At 35.6% G+C, this 23926-nt stretch overlaps 1 protein-coding gene across 2 annotated transcripts in view; it reads left to right on the top strand.

Annotated features, from left to right (window-relative positions):
• TBL1X (transducin beta like 1 X-linked) overlaps window positions 1–23926 on the top strand; it is a 369185-nt gene that overhangs the window by 87530 nt on the left and 257729 nt on the right. The window lies entirely within an intron of this gene.

The raw sequence follows: 23926 nt of genomic DNA, 5'->3' as shown, positions 1-23926 counted from the left end.
GCAGAGACTTAAAGAAATCAGGGAAGCCAAGAAGTAGAGATAAAAAGAGAGTTTTCCAGGAATGCCACTTCAAGGAACAGCAAAGAGATTGGTGTCAATGGATCAGTGAATATGAAGGGGGGGAAACCTTTTTTCTGCCAAGAGCCCTGGATACTTAGAGCATCATTCAAGGACATACAAAATTATCATCTTCAAAATTAGGCTGCCATACTTGGTCAAACATTTAATTAATTAATCCCAAAAAAGCACCTAGGTTTTTTGGATTTCAAGTCCCTCCTGTGGTTGCCATGGCAGTGCCAGACCAAATGATTTATGATTTCACGGGCCTTATACACTGGTGGGCATTATACATTGGCGGGCAGGATGTTTCCTGCCCCTGAAGGGGAAGTAAAGTGGAAGACTACTTAATTCAACCATTAGAGGAGAGCCAGTCAAGAGTTCCCTCTGAAGATGGATTTTCTGAAAATGGTGAGTTTCTCCAGAAGTGTCTCTTTATGAATGAATTTGCGTTGATTGCATCATTGGAATACCAATCAACCTCTCAAACCAGGTCTAGAATCATTCTAAGAGGCAATTGTTAACTCAGCGGATAGAGCACTGAACCTGGAGTCAGGAAGATCTGAATTCAAAACTGTCTTTAGACACTTACCAGCTATATAACCCCTGGCAAGTCACTTTACCCTGTTTGCCTCAATTGACTCATTGGAAAAAGGAGTCAGAGAATGAAATGGTAAACTACTCCAGGATCTTTGTCAAGAAAATCTCAAATGCTGTCATAAAGGGTTGGATACAACCAAAAAAAAATGACTGAACAACAAGAAATTATTCTAGAGACTTGGGAAAACAAAAAAAAAAATAGAAGTGGATGAACTTGATGTCCTGATTATGATATGCAGTTGGATAAGCAACCTGTATAGTATGCCTATCAGTGAATATGTCTAGGTCAGATACTTCAAATGGATCATAAATTGACTGCTGTCAAAATCAGCAAAGTTTTGTTTTTTTTAATTGACCTTTCCCCCAATTGAAAGATTTGCCTTTTAAATCTCAGAATTCTTCCAGTGATACATAGGTATAAGGAGTGAACTTTTGAAGTTGATAAAGAATGGAAATTGAGGCTCACCTGAAGGCCACAGCACACCTAAAAAATGTATGTTCTGAGAAAAATATGACCTCATCACATAGTGAGTACGAGGGACAACTGGTGGGCTCAGTTGGTTAACACATAATATTAGGAGAGTCCAAGAGGTAGATCCATGTGGCAATGAGTGAAGTGGAATGAGTGGTTCCATTAGGCACGGTTTTCCTGAGAGTAGTAACTGGAATGTTTTTTTAATCTTCCTTTGAATCCCAAGTGCTTAGCATAGTTTGCACATAAATTGTTTAATAAATTCTAGTTGACAGATTGCAGACATGGATGACTTAATAATCTGCCATCTACATGGGTGCTATCATACTAGTGCACTTTGAATCTATGATTTTTACAGAACCATCTATAATTTTTACAGAACCATCTACAGAGCCTGGTACTTTGGCAGTGAAACACATTTGTGAGTTTCTTGTCTAGCATCAGTATATGATTTGTGGCCACATAATAATGTGTGTGTGTTTCTTTGACAAACTAATCCCAGGGTAGAGGAGATGAATTATAAAATTATGAATTTATTAGCATGATTCTGTTCATCTTATACCAAACTAGAAACTGTAAGATAGTAAAGCAATTTGATTTTTCCGATTTGAACAAAAACCATGAATTATTAAAACAGTGCCTCTTAAATTTAGAAGCTTACGTGTGTTTTTTCCTCTGCTTAATTTTTCACAGACTAAAGATTATAGTGGAAGGGAAGATTGACATGGTTCAATAGTGTCTTGGAAAAACCCATAACTAGATGTTATTAGAAAAACCCATCACTGGAAAATGAGCACTGGGAATATTACTGATAACTTCTCAAAGGTTCTTTATTATCTTTTAACAAGCATAAAACATGTGCATTCTTATTTTAATCACATTGACAGTAGAGCATTTAATTTTGACTTCCTCATCTGTTTTCCCTTTTCAATTTTTCACCTTTTTTATATTTCGTTATTAGAAGTAAAGCTCTAGGGTATGTTTTTGTGTGATGTCTTCAGTAGCACAAGAAGCTGTACTCAGTGAAGGAGAGGAAAGAACTGGAGAATGGAAATTCTCATTTAATAAAATTCAGTTGGATTAACATGTATTGAGTTATTACTGTATGTGAGGTACTGCTAGGCTAGGGAAATCAATGCAAAGATGGTTCCTACTTTCAAGGAGTTTATGTTCTCTCCTTTAGGAGGAGGGGATCAAAAAGAATGTTTGAATGTTAAATGATATATTGCTGCATAATTCAGTGGAACAAGTTTTTATTATTAAAGTCTTGCAGGTTACAAGACACTGCACGAGGTACCGTGTGTGTGTGTGTGTGTGTGGTGGGGAGGGAGATAAAACCAAAACCAGGCTCTGAGTTTATATTCTTTTGAGGATATTAAAATAAAAGTTTTTTGGGATCTAAACTGTAATTAATGCAACATGAGAATTTTAATTTTTCTTGGTCAATCAGGTAAGAACAGAATTTGCTTTTATGTTAATGGTTGCTCAATTAATTTATTTATTTAAATATATTTTGTGCAACCTCTTCTACTGTGGTTGATAGAATGAGCCAATTCAGTCCCTGTAGCCTAAAGAAAGGGTTTAAGCACTTATTTGGGAGGGTCTTAGAAGTAATTAGTCCAAACCCCCTTAGTTTACCAATGAAGAAATAAATCCAGAAGGGTGGGGAGGTGATTTGCCCAACTTCACAAAGGCAGTAGCTAGTAGGGCTAAGATCAGAGACCAGGTCTAGACTTAGAAATATATTATTCTTCAGGCAGTCAATCAGTCATTATTTATTAAAATGTTGGGGGTTACAAAAAGAAGAAAAAGACTGTCCATGCCCTCACAGAGCTTGCAGTCTAATCGGGGGAAGTTTAGGACAGGAGTTTTCAATGAGCAGTGAAGTAAAGAAAATAAGTCCTGGTGTTATTTTTAGTTTGATCTGTACCTGAATGAATTGTGTCTAAAACAAACTTGTAATATAGTGTTTTTGACTTTCTATGAAGACTTCTAGTGGGGGAGAAAAGCTGGGTCTGAATTAAAGTAGTACAATGGATAGAGCACTGGCCCTGGAGTCAGGAGGACCTGAGTTCAAATGTGGGCTCAGATACTTAATAATTACTTAGCTGTATGACCTTGGACAAGTCACTTTAACCCCATTGCCTTGTGCAAAACAAAAAAAAATTAATTAAAAAAATAAATTCCTTCCCTGAACACATCATCTGCGTGACTCTGGGCAAGTTCCTTAATCTCTCTTTCCCTCAGTTTCTTCATCTGTAAAACAAGGGGATATTTGGTGACCTCTAAGGTCCTTTTCAGCCCTAAATCAATAATCATATGAACATACCTGCCAGAGCAGCCCATTCCACTTTGGGATATCAATCAGTAGCATTTATTAAGTTCTCATTCATATGCAGTGTGTTATACTGAGGATACCACTTTAAGCAAGTGAGCTAGCCACTGGCCACAGTAACATGTGAATAACTAGGTACTAATTACATAGAAAGTATATCTATAGAAAATGGATGTAAATAATCTGAGAGGGATAGGTGAAAGCAATTGAGATATTTGGAAACTACTTACAGAAGATGAGATTTTAATTGAATATTGAAGGAAGTTGGAGAAACTAAGAGGAAGAGGGGAGGGGGCAAAGTATTGTGGGGGATAGCCAGTGAAAGGGCTGAGAAAGAAGAGTTGAAATGTTATTTAAAGAAACAACAGGTCATGTGAAGTTGAATTGTAGTTTTGCAATACTGTTGTTGATTTGTTTCAATAGTATATAACTCTTGATGGGCCCATTTGGAATTTTCTTGGCAAAGGTACTAGAATGGTTTACCTTTTCCTTCTCCAGTTCATTTTATAGTTGAGGAAACTGAGGCAAACAGGGCTAAGTTTATTAAGTGATTTGCTTGAGGTCACACAGCTAGTAATTGTCTGAGCCCTGACTTCACCTCAGAGAGTTCATGGAGGAGAACAAATTGTAATAAGACTCGAAAGGTAGGGAAGATTTGAGAAGAGTTTTAAATACAAGGTTAGAGTTGGACTAGTTGGGAAGAGTTTTAAATATGAGACTAGAGTTGGATATATTGATAGGGCTGGGAATCATCTATGGAGATATGATCATTGATCCTGTGAGACCTGTTGAGGTTATGAAACAGGATATTATACAGGAAGGAGAGAAGCAGGCCCAAGATCGAGCCTGGGATCATACTTAAGGTTTGTAGATGAAGATTGTGAAAGGAAAAGGTAGGCAGGAGAGCCAAAAAAGAGCAATATCACATGGTTAACATGATTTAAGGCTGAAGATAGGTGAAGAACAATGAGGATTGAGAACAGCTTATTAGATCTGGTCCTAAAAGATCCTTGTTAACCTAATTAAGGATTGTGGAACATTTTTAAAAAAGGACTATGGGGACTTACATAATTGGTCTTGCCTGTCTCTAGATTACCCAACATTGGTAAGAGTGATGATTATTGGTCATAGTTTAGGTTTCTTCTTCCCAAAAAATATGGAGAAAAATTTGAGGGGACAAAGAATATTAACCTGTTGCCTGCTTCTAGTTCTTTTCTTATTCTCAATCATGAGCAAGAAGGAATTTGCCAGTTTCCAACTAAGAAACAATGTCAAGATGTGAATTATCCTATAAGACCAAAAGCAAACAATAAAGAAAAAACTCACTAGATCCATTCATTGTTTGGACAGGTATATATTTGATGGCTGCTTATATGCCAGATTACTTTACAAAGCTCACCTAGACTGTTAAACATAGATTGTAACTTCAGACATCATTCATTCCTCAGTTTATAGATGAGGAACCTGCCCAAGTTAGTTAATAGATGAAGTGGGACTTGGACCCCGAGTTTTTATTTTATTTTATTTTTTTAATTTTATTTTTTTAAGGCATTGGAGTTAAGTGAATTGCCCAGGGTCAACACAGCTAGGCAATTATTAAGTGTCTGAGGCCGGATTTGAACTCAAGTCTTCCTGACTCCAGGGCTGTGCTCTATCCACTATACCACCTGGACCTGGGGTTTTGACTCCTGCGTTCAACTCTCTTCACAATCTTCTCAATTACATTATGCTGCCTCTATCAGTATATATCCATTTTATTATGTCACTGTTTTGTTTTGTCAATCTTTAGAGACCAGATATTCTTTGATCTTTCTTCTTTGTTCTAGTGTACATTGACTATTCCCATAAGAATTATTTCAGAACTACAAACTAACCCATTTCATTTTTTTTTGTTTGTTTGTTTTTTACTATTTCTATAAGAATAATCTCAGACATGGAAACTAAGTTCATTTCTTTTTTTTTTTCTTTTAGTGAAGAGGAGTAGTTGGTATATTCTTTGGTAAAATATATCCAATAGTCCTTTTCTTTTAGACCTGGAAAGGACCTTATAAGGTAACGTGGTCCAGCCCTATCATTTGACAGATGAGTTAAATGGGGGTCTGAGAAAGGTTAAGTGATTTGCCTAAGATCACATGTGTAGTAAAGTAGATTCAACCCCAGGCCCTTTGGCTGTAAACCCAGCATGTTTTCCACTCCCATGCTGCCTCTTCACAGGTCCCATCTTTCTACCCTTTAATCATAGAGAAATTCAATTTCCTTTTTTTCTAGTGACTGATATAAATTATACATCATAGTTCCATTGGCAGCTGCAATCTCTCATGATTATTATTAGCTATGTAAATCTTTCTTTATATTTATGTTACTTTGAAAGGGAAGTCATGACTCACTCATAATAAAGAAAAATAAATACCCCAGTCCCAAAACAATAGCCAACAGGGCCAAAATAATAGTTTTGTTCCCCAGTATTGCAGAAGAGCAGTTCGATTTGAGAAGCATTAAAAGTACCCACTAAATACAAAAAGTTGATACATCCATACTTTCATGGCATTTCCATTTTGTAGGAGTTTAAAACTCATACTTAACTAACCACACTACAAAATAATATTTAAGTGAAGACAAAATGTGATTAGATATCTGGGGAGGAGAAGGTCACAATCTAATAGGGACAATCAGGGAAGGTATCCTGGAAGAGATTTTATTTTAACTGAAGTTTAAAGGATGAAAAAAGAATTCATCTGGCAGGGGAGGGATGGGAGAGCATGTCAAGAGGACATTTTCAGGAGATTGTGGGTATGACTCCTTGGCTGGAAGGTAGTAATTTGAGCTAAGCTCAGAGAGGTAATAATAATAGCTGCATATCCTGGAACACTGAATACTAAGGAAAAGGAGTTTGAATTTCACTTGGTTGGCAGTAATGAACCATTGAAGGGTTTTGAGCAGAGGAGTGACATCAGGTCTACACACAGAAATGATCGGACAGCTGTGCAAAGGATGGTGTAGCTGTTAATCTTATTAGGAGGTTATTCGAGTTTTTCAGCTAAGTGGCAATAAGGACCTTTAACAGGAAAGTGACAATGATAATAGAGGGGGGGGTATTTACTAACAATACTATTAACAATTTACTAAATTAAATTTACTACTAATGCTATTAACAATACAACAAAGGTAGAAATAATCGTATTTGATAGCTGGGTGCCTGTGAAACTTGAGGAAGAATGATTTTATCTAGGTTTTTTGTTTTTTGTTTTTTTTTTTTTCCATGGGAGAACTATACAAATGGTGGTATTACAGAAATAATGTGCTAACAATGTCGATTCTGGAACAGATAGTCAAGTTTTGGATATGCTTAGTTTGAGATGTGGGTTCTGGAGAAAAGACAGAGATTGAGAGATTCCCCAGACCCTTCTCCTTGATACCCTCTTCTCTCTAGGTTTTTAGGATGTTACTGACCCCTGATTCTCTTCATACTTATCTAACTTCTTGGTTAATTCTACCACTTTTGGATGATTTACAGAGTTCTCTCTCTATACTACTCTAATATTAATATAATATAATTATATATAAAAGATAATATAATTATATATAATATAATATAATTATATATATATATATATATAGGTATAAAATATCATTAACTCTTGTGGATTTAATCATTATCTCTATGTTGATGTTCCTACCTACTTCTCTAGCTCTGACCTCTCTTCTGAACTCATTTCTCCCATCTGTGACTACCCAATAGATTAGACATCTTGCTCTGGATATTCCATCTGTTTTTGTTGAGTCATTTTTCAGTTTGTGTCTGACCCAGTGTTTGAGGTTTTCTTGGCAAAGATATTGGAGAAGTTTGCCATTTCCTTCTTCAACTCATTTTACAAATAAGGAAACTAAGGCAAACAAAGTTTAAGTGGCTTGCCCATGCTCACACAATGTCTGAGGCTGGATTTTTTTTTCCTGAGGCTGGATTTTAATTAAGTTGAGTCTTAAAGACTCCAGACCCAGCATTATATCCATTGTGTAATCTAGTCATATTATGGATGTTTCATAGATATTTTAACTCATCATGTTCAAAGCTGATCTTATTATCATTCCCTCCCCAAAATCCATTCCTCTTCCACCATCTTCCCAGTCCTCCAGCCTTGGCTTCTCATTATCTCTTACTGCCCATATCTTGTCAATTTTACCTTTATAAGATATTTCCCACTTCTCTCCTATAATATCACCCCCATGATACAAGACTTCATCACCTCTTTCCTAGACTACATTTTATAGCCTACTGGTTGGTCTCCCTACCACAAGCCTCATCCCATTCTGGTCTGTTCTCCCCTCAACTGTCAGGGCAGGCTTCCCACATACAGTTTCAACCCTATCACCCCATTCCTCATCCCCTACCCCACTCAGTCAACTTTAGTGACTTCATTACCTCCCCACCCCACCCAATATCTAATCTCCTGATTCTAAAGACCTTCATGATCTGGCTCCTCCATCCTTTCCAGTCTTCTATCCCCTTACTATATGTTCTGATCTAATGACATTTGGTCTCCTTGTCCTTTCTAGAAGACCATACATATTACATTTTTCACTGTCCCCAGCATCTGGGATGCTTTCCTACCCCATCTCTGCCTCTTGGTTTTCATAACTTCCTTCAAGACCCAGCTAAAATCTCACCTCCTAACCCCTCTTCTTTCTACTACCTTCCCTTTGTTGATTATTTCCATTTTATCTAGAATATAGAGACAGTGTTTTGCCTTTCTTTAACTTACCACAATAGACCTTAGTAAATATTTAGTTTTTAGTTTTTTTTTTTTTTTTTTGCAAGGCAAATGGGATTAAGTGGCTTGCCCAAGGCCACGCAGCTAGGTAATTATTAAGTGTCTGAGACCAGATTTGAACCCAGGTACTCCTGACTCCAAGGCTGGTGCTTTATCCACTACGCCACCTAGCCGCCCGGACCTTAGTAAATATTTATTGACTCTTTGCCTGCCTATGTGACCTTTTACCAGATATGCTTCAGGAAAATCCCACTTTACTTACTAGAACAGTTGAGTGCTGCTACAATGGCAGAAGGAATGGTTGATGTTGGAGAACACTGGGGAGTAAAATGAAACAGGAAGTAGGAGTGTCTAGACCAAGACATTTTTTTCTCCTGATGCTTATCTTATGAGTTCAATGTAAAGGCATTAATTTAATTTCACAGTAGAATATTTCACCTAGGTTGATGATGATGTCATAACAATTTATTGCATGTCCACACTTTATTACATATCCACTGAAAAAGTTATCTAAATTTAAGAGGAATAATATTATAGTTATGAGCGAGAAGCCACAGTTAAGAAGAATTTCTGAATGTTTACGGAGGTCTAAAACACTGTAGCCTAAATAAATGAATTTATCCACCTACCACACACAATCTTAAATTTTACCCGAGGGATCATTTGCTCACCTAATAGGGTCTAGTCATTCTATTTTAGGTGAGGGTGATAATCATAAGTCTGTAATAAAAAGGGTCACCTTGAGTCTGGACAGACCTGTTTTTAATCTGCCTACTATAATTGTAAAGGTGCCAGAAAAATGAAACTGGGGGCATCTTTCATCATAGTAATGAATGATCAGTTGAAATGATTTAAAAAAATCTTTGCAGACCTGAAAGTGTTACACACACAATTATTATTATTTGTAGTAATAGTAGTTATTGTAAAAGTAATTGTAGTTGTAGTTTTAGCACTAGTAGTAGTGGTGGTAGTAGTAGTAGTAGGTCAAATGAATATGCAGGATCAAAATTTAAGGAATTAAAAATAAATAAAAGGGGGGGTATATTCACCAAAAATGAATCATCTTTTATCAAAATTTTGACTAACAAGAAAAAATTCTTTAAGGAAAAACAAATATTGAGCAGCTTTGATAGATTAGAGGAAGAGCCCATGAATTTGCTCTGCATTTGAAAGCAACCCCTTAATTTAGTAACCATATGATTTTTTTTTTTCATCTTTCATGGGGGAAAAAGCAAAAGTAACTAGCATTTATTATATGCCTACCATGTGTGGTTCATGGTAATTTAGTTAATTGATCCTCTGGGATCCAGTATTGGAGAAGGGAAATGAAAAATGCATAGACATTGATAATGCTCTATATGTATTAAGCACAAAGGAGAGGGCCAAGGAATGAAGAATTAGTGGAATGGTTGCTGTAGGAAGGTAGCTGTCAACTTAGATTGAAACCCAAATTAGAAAATCAAAAGCACTGATGACATTTCTGAATTTGAGATTATTTTACTGATTCTTTAAATAGACAGTAGATTACACATGCATCCCTAGAGGCACAACCATTTCTAAGACCAGATTTTAGGAGTCCATTGAGAGGGAGAAACTTTTTAACCCTGCAAATGTGGAAAACCTAAAAAGCTTCAATTAAGAATTACATTTGTGACTCCCATCTCTAGGAAAGAAAATGGTCAAGAAGAACATAATAATAGATCAGTGTTCTGAAAGTGCACAGTTGTTCAGCTGTTATAGGCATGTCCAATTCTTTGTTTTCTAGGGATTTGGGGAGGGAGGTTTCTTGGCAAATATACTGAACTGGTTTGCCATTTCCTTCTCTAGTTTATTTTACAGATGAGGAAACTGAGGCAATCAGGATTAAGTGACTTGCCCAAGGTCACCCAGCTAGTAAATGTCTGAAGCTGAATTTAAACTCAGTTTATTCTCCAGGAATGAACCTCTAGCCACTGTGATATCTAGCTTGATAATGTAGAACATATTCTCACTGCAAAGAGATTTTATGCCTACCCTATCATGTGGATGCTGTTTCTAAACATGCCCTTCAGCTCTCATTTTAAAGAATGTAGTTGCCTGTCAAAATAGCCAAGACCCCAAAAATGCTCCACATGTACAGTCATGGAACAAAGCTGTTATTTTGCTTTGGGCTTTGAACCAGCATTTATAGGAACAAAGGGCCAGATCTGAAGGAAAGCATGGACATATTTTTTTTTTTTGAGTTTCCATTGAAAGGGGATAAAAAAAACTTGAATGTCTACTCTAATTTCCAAGCATCCTTTTTATTCTTTGTCCCCAAGTTGAATAAAGATAAACAGCAATTTAAATGTAATATTTACATAACCTACAAAAATCTGGGTCAGCCTAGCAAAACATGGATTCTGAGGTTAATTCAGTCCTGTTGAAGGTCTTCAGAGTGGCTTTGTTAGAATTCTTGTGAAAAGGGTGGTTTTCATTTTTTATATTCATAAACTACCTATTTGGCAAAGTATTCTTTTTTTGTGTGGAAAGTTTCTGAAGATTTTAAAATTAGTAATCCTTTCATTGTTATATATATCCATGCTTCTCTGTGCTCCTTGAAGGAAGAGATTATATCTAGCACTACATTATTTACATCTAGTGCTAGTCACATAAATGCTTGTTGATTGATTGAGTGTGTAATATCTAATCTTTATATCTTTATAATCTTTAGGTTGCAGGTCAGAATTAGAACTCAAGTTAAATATAACTTTAGACACTTATTAGATATGTAACCAGTGGCAAGTCACTTAACCCTGTTTGCCTCAGTTTCCTCAGCTGTATAATGGGGATGATAACACTTGTAGGGTTATTGTGAAAAATCAAATGAGATAGTATTTGTAAAATGTTTAGCATTCTTCCTAGTGCTTTGTAAATATTTATCCCCTTTCCCTTTCTCTAATAATTTTTTAAATATAATATATGTTTAATAAATGCTTGTTGAATTATATTTCAGCAAAGTGTTAAGTATCTCTTTTGTAAAAAATATTATGCTGAGCATTGAAGTAGACATTCTGCTAGGTATAGAGAACAATGCAAAGATAAATGAAGTTCCAGCCCCTTTTCCTCTTGAAAGATCCATGCTGGACCTGAATTTGAATTCTGGCTCTGACTCTTACCTAATCATATGATGTTAAGCAAGTCTTAACACGTTTTTCACCCTGTTTTCTCATCTATAGAGTGAGGATAATAATACTTATACCACTTCCTCAAAAATTATTTTTTTAGAAAATATTTCTGGGTGCTAGAGACATACATGGTGAGCTTTTATTTGAATCTCTAATAAGATAGATTAGGCAGGTAAAACAGTGTGGTTTAGTGGTAAGATATCCTGGTCCTGAAGCCAGGCCTCTGACATTTACTTGCTGTGTGACTCTAGCACAGGTCATTTATCCTTTCATTTCTCTGGTTGTGTGATGCTGAAACAAGTAGACTGTTAATTGTAGAGAAGGCATGGACTGTCTTTATTAGGGGGGATTTTCTTTCTTCCTTACGTTCTCTTGTCCAATAAAATCAAAGGTCTGTTCCTTATCCCTAAGATAGTTGAACTAAAAATCAAAATAGAAAATAGAATATGATAAAAATGAATGGACAAATTCCTGTAGAGAGGGGAAAAAATAATTCCCTGCTGGGGAGGAATCATGGAGAAAGTTGGAATTATGCTTTTCCTTGGAGGATGGAAAGATTTAATCAGACTGTAAATGGGGGGCAGGAAGGGAGAAGAAATTCAAAACATAAATGTATGGAGATGGGGGAAAATTTAATATCAAGTTTTGAGCAGATAAAATTTGTCAAGATGACATATTGGTGTGATGTATTACATTTCTTCAATGTGCCAATAACTCTGCTCTTGTTGATTATACTGGTGCTTGTACTGACTTTATGAATAATTTTGTGATTTTACAAAAAATTTATATTCTGATAATGTTCTTTGAACACTTTTTAAAAAACAACCTAGTTTTGAAATTGTTTTAAGGAACTGTTGCTTGAAAATGGAGTTAATGTGATTCATACAATCAGTTAACATCTATTAAGTATCTTTTGGGGATGGTCTGAAGTTTAGATAACTGTTGGTTCTTGCCTTGGTGAAACAAGCTCAAATGCTCAGAAGAAACAGATGAGTGCCACTAATAAAAGATCTATCTAATGTGTTGAATAGTTGCAAGGCAAATGATGTGAGGTTGTAGATCATATAACTGTAGGATATCCTTATTTTCCATGTGTTGATTTATGGGATCCTAGGATTCAGAGTTGAAAAGAATTTAATTCCCCTCATTTTTCAATCAAGAAATTTGAGAAGTAAAGAAGTGATCAATTAATTGACCTCTCTATATAGAATATAATTAAAATTATATATATGATATGACATGATGTGATATACCTCATATAAGTGTATACTCAATCCTTCAGTGAATCAGGGCTAGAACTCATGTTATTAAAGTCCATATTCAGTGCCTTAACTCTATACCAGCTGCCCTATGGGAGAAATAAGAATATTTAATTACATAGCATCATTAGACTACTTTAGAAACTTGAATAGTTCTTGATTCAGAATGCTTATGGAAAGACCAAAGACCCTCCCCATTGGTTGTTTTTAATATGTCATTGTCCCTGAAAATCCTCTTTACCATTTTGACTCTTGTTTTTACTGAACCCCATGATGGTTCTGAGCCATTTGAAAATTGAAGGGGGATGGTGGATGTGGGACTACATGCTGTTATAAAACAATGTTGATTCTGTGTCTTCCTTGTATTGTTGATTCCCTGTGGGAGTAGGCAGAAAGACCCAAGAAGTTGGCTCTTCTTTTCAGCCCTCAGCATACAATTTAATAAGTATTGAATTGAGCAAAAGAATTTTTTTTTCTTTTATTAACTTGTTCTTCTTTGCATGCAAATACTTTGAAGAATTTAAAATTGGGAACAAGTGCTGACTTTGAAAGTAAAAGAGCTAGGTTCAAATCTTGTGATCTTAGGCAAGTCTCCGAAGAATTTAAAATTTAAAAGATAAGCTGGAAGAAGCAAAGGAAAATGTTGGTACTTCAGGGTAGGTAGGGTCTTGGGACCAAAAATGTTGGGCAGTTTAGGAGCTAGGTTGAGGAGCGAGATTGGATGAATGAAGAACAAGCTTTGTCTACTTTGAAATTTTGGTTAGGTCTCTGGTCTGCTCGTGATTTGTATTTCTTTGGATTTGTACATTGCAAACTCCTGAGTTCGGAAGTAAGACCAAGGTAGAAAACTGACTTTTGGGTTCATGAGTAGCCCTGGGCAGATGATTCAATTTATTAGTATCCTAGTCAACTTTCTTTTTTTAAAAAAATAATTTTTAAAAAATTTATGGAATAAAACAAACATTTCCATAACAGTACATCAAAAAAGATGATTGCACATGAAACCACCCATCTACAATATACAACTTGCTATTCCTTTTAATACATAACAAAGTTATGTAAATTTCCTTCCCCCCTTTTCCCTTTCCCCCACCCCAGAGATGGCTACCATTAGACACAAAAATGGTGTGTGTGTGTGTGTGTGTGTGGAATTATTTCTAGGAAAGTTTCTTTCTAGGCAAGTTTCTAAGATTCTTAGTTGGAGAGCCCCATGTTCTAAAATGCTTTAATTGAGGGACTTTTTCTATCAATAAATAGTCCAGCCTCTATTCTGATCCTCTATATTTCGATTTGTTTAGACAGTGCCTTGATTGATTGGCACCCACTTTGTTTCCATTTCTTTGCTAATACAAAGAGTACAGCTATAAGAAAAAGGAAGAGTCAAGATAAGCTTCAGAGACTGAATCCTGGGTTTCACTGGGAAGAAGATGGGGTTGATGACTGGAGAGGAGGCAGCATGGTCTGAGATGACCTGCAGATTTTAAATTGTTTGCTGTGTGCAAAGCAGAATAAACTATAATCCTTGAAGATATGGAGATTACCATCAAGATAGGGTGAATACACAAATAATTGCTATAAATCAGCTCCCCCCACCCCAACATGATAATGCATTAGAAAACATAATGTGACACCCAACAGGGAAAATACCCTCCCAAACATTCTCCAAGTGCAGAAAGCTATTATCCCCAAACTGACTTAACACATCCCAATTGTGATTTGTTTTTGGCTGCATTTTCACAGCTGTTCTCTGTCAAAGTGCATCTTTTAGGAGTAGTGGAAAAAAATACACACCACAGGGGAGTATCAGCTTAGAGTGGGAGCAAAGGCTTGTGGTATAACGGGTGGTATGCTAGCTACAGGGATGAGAACAGATCAAAACAGAGTGAAAGGCAGAGTAAAAAACCCTGGCCCATCAATTTAGCAGTTCTGGCTTTTCACGTTTCCCTTAGGAGAGTGGGAGAGAGCTCACTGGGTGAAGTTAACTGGCAATGATTATCAAGACTTGGAGCCCTGAGGCTTGAGTTGATGTTTTATTGTAAACAGAAAATTCAAAGACCTGGATGTTGAACTAAAATCCAATAATGTGTATATTTTTAAGGGTATTGGACAAAATTAAGGAAACTAATACAATCCTGGAAATGGAAAAAAATAGAAGTATGTTGGATATAAATGCTTCTCTCTCCTTTCTGGTCTGTGTGTGTGTGTGTGTGTGTGTGTGTGTAGGGCAGAGTCAGCTTGGGGAGGAACCCACATTCCTTTAAAATGATAGGGTTGATAGTTTGAGAAGACTTCAAGGATATTGTCATTTTCTTTTATTTTGAGAATTTTATTAACTGCTGTATCTCTCTTAGCAATGACAAGGATAACTCACAATCATCTTTGTGTAGATCATATAGTGTGTAGTAGATGAATGTTGCTTGTTTTATCTTTCTGGCTGTATTTTGTCCCTGAAGTCATTTCTTTGACTTTACAGCTGAAATACATTTTAGCAAGTATAAACTGTAATAGTAGGACAAATTATGTTCACCTCCCCACACATTGGAAAGAATAAAGGAGGGAGTAATTGACTATTTTCATTCATGTTTGAAGAAGTTTTATATTTTCCCCTTGTTATTGATTCCTTTCCTTTTCAAAATCCACCTGCAGTTTCAAGACTCTTAGTAACCTGATTTTAAGGATTCAGTATAGGACAAGGGAACAAGTACTGACTTTGGAAGTAAAAGAGCTAGGTTCAAATCCTGTGATCTTGGGCAAGTAGAAAGAAGTCATTGAAGGAATGACACCTCCCATTTTCCCACTCTTTTTTTCTCTTGTTATGGAGAAGCTTATGTTAAGGTAAGACTTAAAACTAGACAGCAGTGTAGTATGTGCTGTTAACTAGCTATGTGACCTTGGAAAATAATAATTCCACTTATAAAGTCTTAAAATTTATAAAAAATTTTCTTATACTATCTAATGTGATCCTCATAACAAAAATGTTAGTTTGAATCATTTAAGTCATATCTAACTCTTTGTGACCCCATTTGGAATTATCTTGGCAAGAATATTATTAACTTATTAGGTAGATATTATTATTATTAATATTATTATTATTACCCCCATTTTACAGATGAGAAATTTGAGTATTGGAGAAGTTAAGTGACTTGCCCATGGTTACCTAGTTAAGTGTCTGAGGCAGAATTTGGACTTGGATCTTATCAACTCCAAGTCTATCCTGATCACCTAGATGCTTTGTTTTCAGTTGGATTCATGACGTCATTGGAGTTTTCTTGGCAAAAATACTGGAGCGGTTTGTTTCTCCAACTCATTTTGCTGATAAGCCAGAGAGGGTTAAGTGACTTGCCCAGTTAGTAAATGTCTGAGGCCAGTTTTGAACTCAGGTCTTCCCGGGTCCAGGCTTTTTGCTCTATCCACTCTATCACCTAGCTGCTCATACCTAGATACTCATTCATACCTATACTAATAATTTAATAAATGATTTTTATGCCTCCTAGAAATCCTGTGCTAGGAGGTGAGGAATACAAAGACAGAAAACACAAAGGAAAAAAAACTTCATCTAGGAAATGAAGCATTTGTACAAGATGAGACCTCGAAGATGAACCTTTCAGTTCAAAATTCTGTGTGTATGCTCTAAATCATTTAACTTTTGGGGCTGAACTGATTCTTCTGTCAAAAAATACTTATTAAGGGCTTACTCTGGGCTGTGGATATAAAGCAAAAACAGTTCTTGCCCTCAAGGAACTTATATTCTAATATGCTGGGAGACTGCCCACCTGTAAATTGATTGGTACATAGCCTGACCATATCCTGCCCTTGCAGGAGTAGCTTTTTAGGGCAGGATCTGGCTCATTGATTGGGCTTCATTTGTCGACCCAACTCAAACAATTCCTTCTCTTATAAACTTTTTCAACCTATCCTCAAGCATCCTCACCTCTTAGCACTTACTTACTCCATGGCCCTGGCTGTGATCCTAAAATCTTTGATGTTGTGCTCTTGATAATAAGGTCTTCATTTTCTGTGGTGACCTAGATTTTTGATCTCTCTTGCTTTATCCTCAGCTACTGTAAGTAGCCTTGCTCTTCCAGTCTCTTCTTTGTCATTCTAGGATTAAATATGCCCCTATGACCTGGCCTTCTATATCAGGCTTGAAGCTTGGTCTTATATTAGTATTATCTGACAAGGGAGCAATGGCCAGGTGCATGGGAGGGTGAAGGAGGAAAGGGGAATGTGAGCAGGCTGCAAAAAATATCCAAAAAGGGAATTTGAAAAAATAGGAAAAAATCCAGGAATTAGATGAAAGGAAGAAAAAATGAGATAGTCATGAGACAGAAGATAGAGATGGGGAAGTAGACTGCTAGATTGTTCCACTGGGGTCCTCTGGAGGCCTTCAGCTCATTGGATGGATCTCCTCTGTCAGACTTTTGGTAAAAAATGGACAAGAGTTGTACAAGACAGGTCCACATGGATGGGTTGCAAATTACTTCCCTGGAAGGATCCTCCAAATTGTTTTATTTAATCATTTATTAGTCATGTCTGATTCTTTGTGACTCCATTTAGGGTTTTCTTGGCAAAGGTACTGGAGTGGTTTCTTCCACTTCTCTTGCTCATTTTACAATGAGGAAACTGAAGCAAACAGGGTTACTCAGCTAGCAAGTGTCTGAGGCTGAGTTTGAACTCATGAAGATGAATCTTCCTGATTCTAAGCTTAGTTCCCTATCTACTGTTCCACCTTAGCCACCAAATTGTTTATAAAAATAAAATATCCCCCATATCCAAGGATATTCTACTGGGATTATATAATTTATTCATGTCTTACTAAAATACATATATGTACAAAATATATATAATTAATGTACATGTATAAATAATGTACAAATTACTTTAGAAGGTGGGGAGAACACTAAATACTGGGGAAGGGGGAATTAGGCACCTGGTGGCACCTGCATTGAACTTTGAAAGGATTTTAAGTAGAGGAAATGAGGGAGATAATTCCAATGAAGAGAGGCAGTCTATGCAAAAACATGAAGGTAGGAGATAAAAAAAACTGTTCAGCAAGTAAGTCATATGAACTGGAATGAAGAAGGGGAATACTGTATTATGAAATGAGTCTGGAAAGACGGGCTGGGGACTCTTTGTATTTTATTCTAGAGGCAATAGTGAGCTACTGAAGTTTGTTGAGGAAGAGGGGTTGAGAGTGAGAGGGTCATATGTAACATGATAATATACAAGTCTCTTTACTCTCCAATTTATTTTTTTTTCTAGACTAAGGAAAATATTGGAGACTCTTCATAGCTATGTAAATATCTTGAGCAGAATTTCCATTGAGTTTAACTGCCAGAATTCTCAGATAGTTTATAAAGATGGTGAATTTTTTGGTTTGTTTTTGTATCTAGCTACTAACCATAGATCACATGGCTTCAGATATACTGCTCAATTGATTTAGTGAATAAAGTATATACTTACTCAGAGCATCATTGTAAGAAAAGACTGGCAATATGACTATGGTCATTTTTATCATTTAAGTGTTATTTCTCTACTGTCTTAAGCATAAATGGTATGAATTCTTTTTTTTTTCTTCTTGCAAGGCAATGGGGTTAAGTGACTTGCCCAAAGTCAGATAGCTAGATAATTATTAAGTGTCTGAGGCTGAATTTGAACTCAGGTTCTCCTTATTTTAGGACTGGTGCTCTAGCCATTCCACCACTTAGCTGCCCCTGTTGAAGTTTTAAAATCTGACAGGACACAATTAAATTTAAACAAGTTTGTAATTTTTGATTGATTAATTTTCTCAGTTTGTGAGGAGAATATGGTAAAGAAAAATATTGAAACAAATCTGAGGCATCATTTAGTGATCTCTCATTTTGTAGTTGAGGAAGTTAAGGCCCAGGAAAATTAAGTGACTTACCAAAGTCACACAGGTATGAGATCTGACTTTAAATCTGGGGTTTTTGCTCTGATGCTACCTACTACTTTTTAGGTGCTTTGGAAATCCATGGTGTGTGTATGTTTACAGTGCTTTTAAAAAAATAACTTCTGGGCCGTCTAGGTGGCGTAGTGGATAAAGCACCAGCCTTGGAGTCAGGAGTACCTGGGTTCAAATCCAGTCTCAGACACTTAATAATTACCTAGCTGTGTGGCCTTGGGCAAGCCACTTAACCCCATTTGCCTTGCAAAAATCTAAAAAAATCAAAAACAATAAAAAAATAACTTCTTATTCTCTGTTAAGGGGAGGGAGGAGGGAAGAGAAGCAGGGAGAAAAATGTGGAACTCAAAATCTTACAGAAATGTATGTCAAAAACTGTCTTTATATGTAATTGGAAAAAATAAATAAAAGAATGGGATTATCTCCAGGAAAAACAAAAACAATATATATCTGCTCCGTGTTGAAGCACATCAGGAATAAATATGATTCTTCATTTTGTAAGTTTAAATGCTATAAAAATGTCAGCTGGATTATAGATTCCTGTCTTTATTTTTGGTACAGGAAAAGAAACTGAGGTCACTTATAGGCGTGTTTTCTTCAGTCTTTTTGGTATTAGGGGATTCTTCCATTTTTTTATACCCTCCCACCTTGATTTTGTTATTGCCTTAATCTCCATGCTAGCCCTTGAATTTAGTTATTCTGCCTCCTTTGACCCATCCTATTTGCTGAAATCTTTGCAGTGGGATCACATCTTTTCTTTGGGGCTTTTTTATCTCCTTTGTACTTTGTTAATTGACCTTAATCAGCAGGATTGTACAGCAGATTTTTTGCAAATTCCCTCACTTCTTTTTTTTTTTTTGAGGATGGCTATTTCCAGCCAAAAAAAAAAATCTTTACCAAAAAAAATCCTAATGATTAACAGAGTTCTTAAAACATTGACTTTTGTCCTTCTGTAAAGTCTGAAATAGGAAGTTCTTAACCTTTTCTGTAACAGATCACTTTTGACAGTCTAAAGAAACATATGGACCCCTTCTCATAAGATTTTTTTTAAATTTATTTAGTTATTTATTTTGAATTTTGCTTTACTCCCCTCCACTCTGCACAAAAGGCAGTCTGTTAGTCTTTTACATTGTTTCCATAGTATACATTGATCTAAGTTGAATATGATGAGAGAGAGAAATCATATCTTTAAGGAAGAAAAATAAAATATAAGAGATAGCAAAATTACATAATAAGATAATAGCTTTTTTTTTTTTAATTCAAGGTCTTTGGTCTTTGTTCAAACTCCACAATTCTTTCTCTGGATACAGATGGTATTCTCCATCACAGATACCCCAAAATTGTGCCTGATTGTTGCACTGATGGAATGAGTGAGTCCATTAAGGTTGATCTTCACCACCATGTTGCTGTTAGAGTGTACAGTGTTCTTCTGGTTCTGCTCATCTTGCTCAGCATCAGTTCATGCAAATGCTTCCAGGAGAAGATTATTTTTAAAAGCATAACGTACATTAAAAAAAAAAAGGAAACCAATATTGTTATAATTATCAGAATACATTTTTAAAATTTTGGATCCCAGGATAATAATTCTCAAACTTCACTTTGCACAAAAAAAAGAATAGTTAAGTAGTCTATTCATTTTAATACCATATTCCAATAATCTTGAGTGTATACGACACCTATTGCCAAAAAGCTTCTACTCAAAATGAGATAATAAATATAAAGGAGCTTTGAAAAGCAGAAAAGACCATACAAATGTAGGTGATTGTTATTAAAATATTATGAAATGAGCTGTGCACAAGGGAAACTTTGCCTTTATGTCTTAAAAAAGGGTGTTTGTTTCTTCTGTCTTTTCAAGGTAATAAAAGCTCTACATTTTTCAAGTACTGTGGTGTTATTCCTCTATAGAATAGATTAAATTTCAAATATTGAGTCATCTTTTTCATTGCTTTCCATGATGAAAGCAGATGTGTGTTCTTTAAGGAAAAAATTTCTAGGGGAACAGGGTGAAGAGACTGGGATGTACAAAAGATGAAATGGTAGAGAGGGATAGAGGTAAAGCCACAGTTCTTTCCTCCTTCCTCCTTCCCTCTTTAACCTAGTGTCTCTGTCTTCAGAATTCTCCCATGTTTTTAATTGTCATTTAACAGATACTACATACCTACTATGTGACAGCCTGCCAGGGGAGAATGAGCACTGGCTTTGGAGGTTGAAGTTCAGTGTTAGACCATGGGCAAATTGCTTAATTAATGACTGTCAATTTTAATACTTTTATGTCTTAAATGGGGATAATTCTTGTATCACCTACTTCACAGGTTTTTTTTTTTTGGTGAAAATAATTCAGCTTCCCTACAGAATAAAATTTTATAAATTGCATTGCCCTACAATATAGAATTATCTACCTGTACTCATCCCAATTTTTAAACTTCGTAGACTTTAACCTTCCTTCATTTGTAATCTTCTGATTACTTATTCCTTATTCAGTTGTGTTCTTTCCAGTGATAAACTAGGAAATAGCAACAGTAGCACTGACAGCAAACATCTACCAACTTTTACACAGTACTTTCAAATTTGTAAATAACTTCAAATTCATTGTTTTATTTGCTCTTCACAACAATATTCTGAGGTGGGCACTTTACAGGTATCATGCCCATTTTATAGACATTGAATTTGAAGTTAACCAAAACCTCCATTCACATTGATGATGTTAGGCCCTGAAACTACTGATTTTTGATTTCAGAGTTTTCAAACTTTTCTCATCTGACACCTTCATAATCCAGATAATTCAGATTCATTCATTGCCTAGATGAAAGTCCACAAACCTTTGTTCCTTCAAGTGTTTTGTTTTGAAGTTCATTTTTGTTATAAAGGAAATTGGGTAGAGGGATGAGAAGAAGAAAGACCATTATCTCATCTGTTGATAAATTGATCACTTTATACAACAAAAGGAAAATGGATCTAAGCAGTTTACAGAAATATACAAAATATATATAGTATTTTTGCCTATGAATCTTCTGATTAGGAAAAATAAACTTTAAAGGTTCAGTTCAAAGAATTATTAATTGTATGCACTGCTTTATGTGCACACCTCTTCCAGTTCATCCAGTTTTCTTTTTCAATTTCATGATGATTTATTTCTCAAGCTACAAAATCTAATTGTAGCATCTTAAATGTCAGCTCAATGGGGCAGCTAGGTTGTAACCTTGGGCAAATCACTTAACCCTATTGCCTCACCAAAAAAAGAAAAAAGTCAATTCAGCCACCAGATTTCTTTCTCTAGAGGATGACTTTCCTCACTCCACTGTGAAATAAATGATTTACTTGCAAGTTGTCCATATGAAATAGTACTTTGTCAGAAATTCTATACAAATAGTTCCTAGAAGAGGAGAACCTCAATAAGGCTGATTCCTAATTTTTTAGGATCTAATTCAATTTGGGGGATTATTTAATCATGTTACGTTTTTGCAAGATTTAGCTACTTTCCATAGCATTACTATCAAAAGGCCCTTCAGTAAGATGACATTGCTCAAAGCCCTGAAACTACTGATTTTTGATTTCAGAGTTTTCAAACTTGAAGGTAAAACTCAAATAAGTTCTTATTGAGTAGAATGTAGCTATTCTTTGACTTACACAGAAACAATGGTTAAAAGGACGGTTAGGTGGCGTAGTACATAAAGCACTGGCCTTGGAGTCAGGAGGACCTGGGTTCAAATGCAGTCTCAGACACTTAATAATGACCTAGCTGTGTGGCCTTGGGCAAGCCACTTAACCCCATTTGCCTTGCAAAAAAAAAATGGTTAAAGCAGTAATCGTGCCGGCCCCAGGATGATGGAGGCTGGCTGTAACATATATATGCATTTATAACACCCATAGAAGCATCTATTATGTATATGTATATGTATATGTATATGTATATGTATATGTATATGTATATGTGTGTGTGTATATATATATATATACATATATATATATATATATATATACATATATATGCATATATTGGACTATACAAGCTCTCCACAGGGGAGGGGGAGGAAGAATAGATTAGGGAAGGAATGGATATAAACTTACAAACACTAATTTCTACCAAGTTTTCATTTGAATATGCTTTTTCTTTTCTAGGAAAAGAGCTTTCTTATATTTCTGTTTACTCATGTCTTTACCTGTTTTTGTGCACAGATATATTGAAAACAGAAAAAAAGAAAAAAGGCATAAAATAAACCCTTTTCCTAAACTGTTAACTAAAATAAAACAAAAACAGGAATACATTTGAAAGTAAGGAAGAAGGTAGGGATGTTTTTTAATACTGCTTTGTTTTTGATGAAACAGATTAGTGAGTCTGCTTTCAGGCCCAAGTAGGCCCTAGGAAACTGGATTTTGAACATGTTGACAGAAGGTTCTTAGGGAGGTGGGGGTATAAGTCATGTGGTCCACTAGGCTATGTTGTAAAGCATTGGCTTTTAGTGGGATTGAGCATGGGATTGATGCCAAGGACTGCTCCCTGGAACTTGAGTACAGAGAACTCCTGGTTTAATTCCCTTTACCTATTTAAAAAAAAAAGTAATGCACATGATTCAGAGTAAAATAAACTAGTCTGGGTGTATATTTAATTGTTCCATCCAATATGGTGGAACTTTTAAAATTCATAGTTATTTTTAATGGATGAGAGTCAAAGCTAGCTCTGTAAATGAAAATAAAACTGCCCTTTCGATTAATTTAATTAATTTCATTAATCAGAATAATTTAGAAATGGAGTCCAGCCAATGCCTATGTCAGAAATTTACTTTGTTCAGATAGTTTGGTTTAGAGATCTATTCTGTTATTCTGTTAATATTTGATATTTTAAACATTTCTAAACATTCTGTTTTAAAATTTGGAGTGACATCGCATAATAAAATCCCAGAACAGGAAGGTGCTTAAAGGTCATTTTAGCACAACCCCAACTCAAAACATAAATTCTACTTAGACCTTGTAAAAAGTTTTAGCCTTCAGTTTCAGAGAAAACCTGTATGAAGTGATACAGACTTAAGAAAACAGAACTGAACATTTCATGTAATGATAGCATGACAAAGAAAAACAATTTTGAAATATTTTAGAACTCTGGATGCAGTGATGAACCACTATGCCAGAAAAGAGTAAGGATGAAGAGCCCTAACCTATTTTGTTACATGTTACCCAATTGAAGGACTCCTCCCTCCCTGAATCTCCCACTCTGTTTCTTGTATTTTGACAAATCAGAAAGGCCTTTTTTGAAATATGCACAATTTTAATGACTTTTTAAGGTATAATTCTATTTTCTAAAATGGATGGAGATGGACCACACTATAAAGACACCAAAAGTGTATTCAATAGTTCTTTTCTTCTGTAT

Source organism: Macrotis lagotis, chromosome 1, assembly GCF_037893015.1.
Source record: "Macrotis lagotis isolate mMagLag1 chromosome 1, bilby.v1.9.chrom.fasta, whole genome shotgun sequence".
Taxonomy (NCBI): Eukaryota; Metazoa; Chordata; class Mammalia; order Peramelemorphia; family Peramelidae; genus Macrotis; species Macrotis lagotis.
This window is presented reverse-complemented; position numbering and strand designations above follow the sequence as displayed.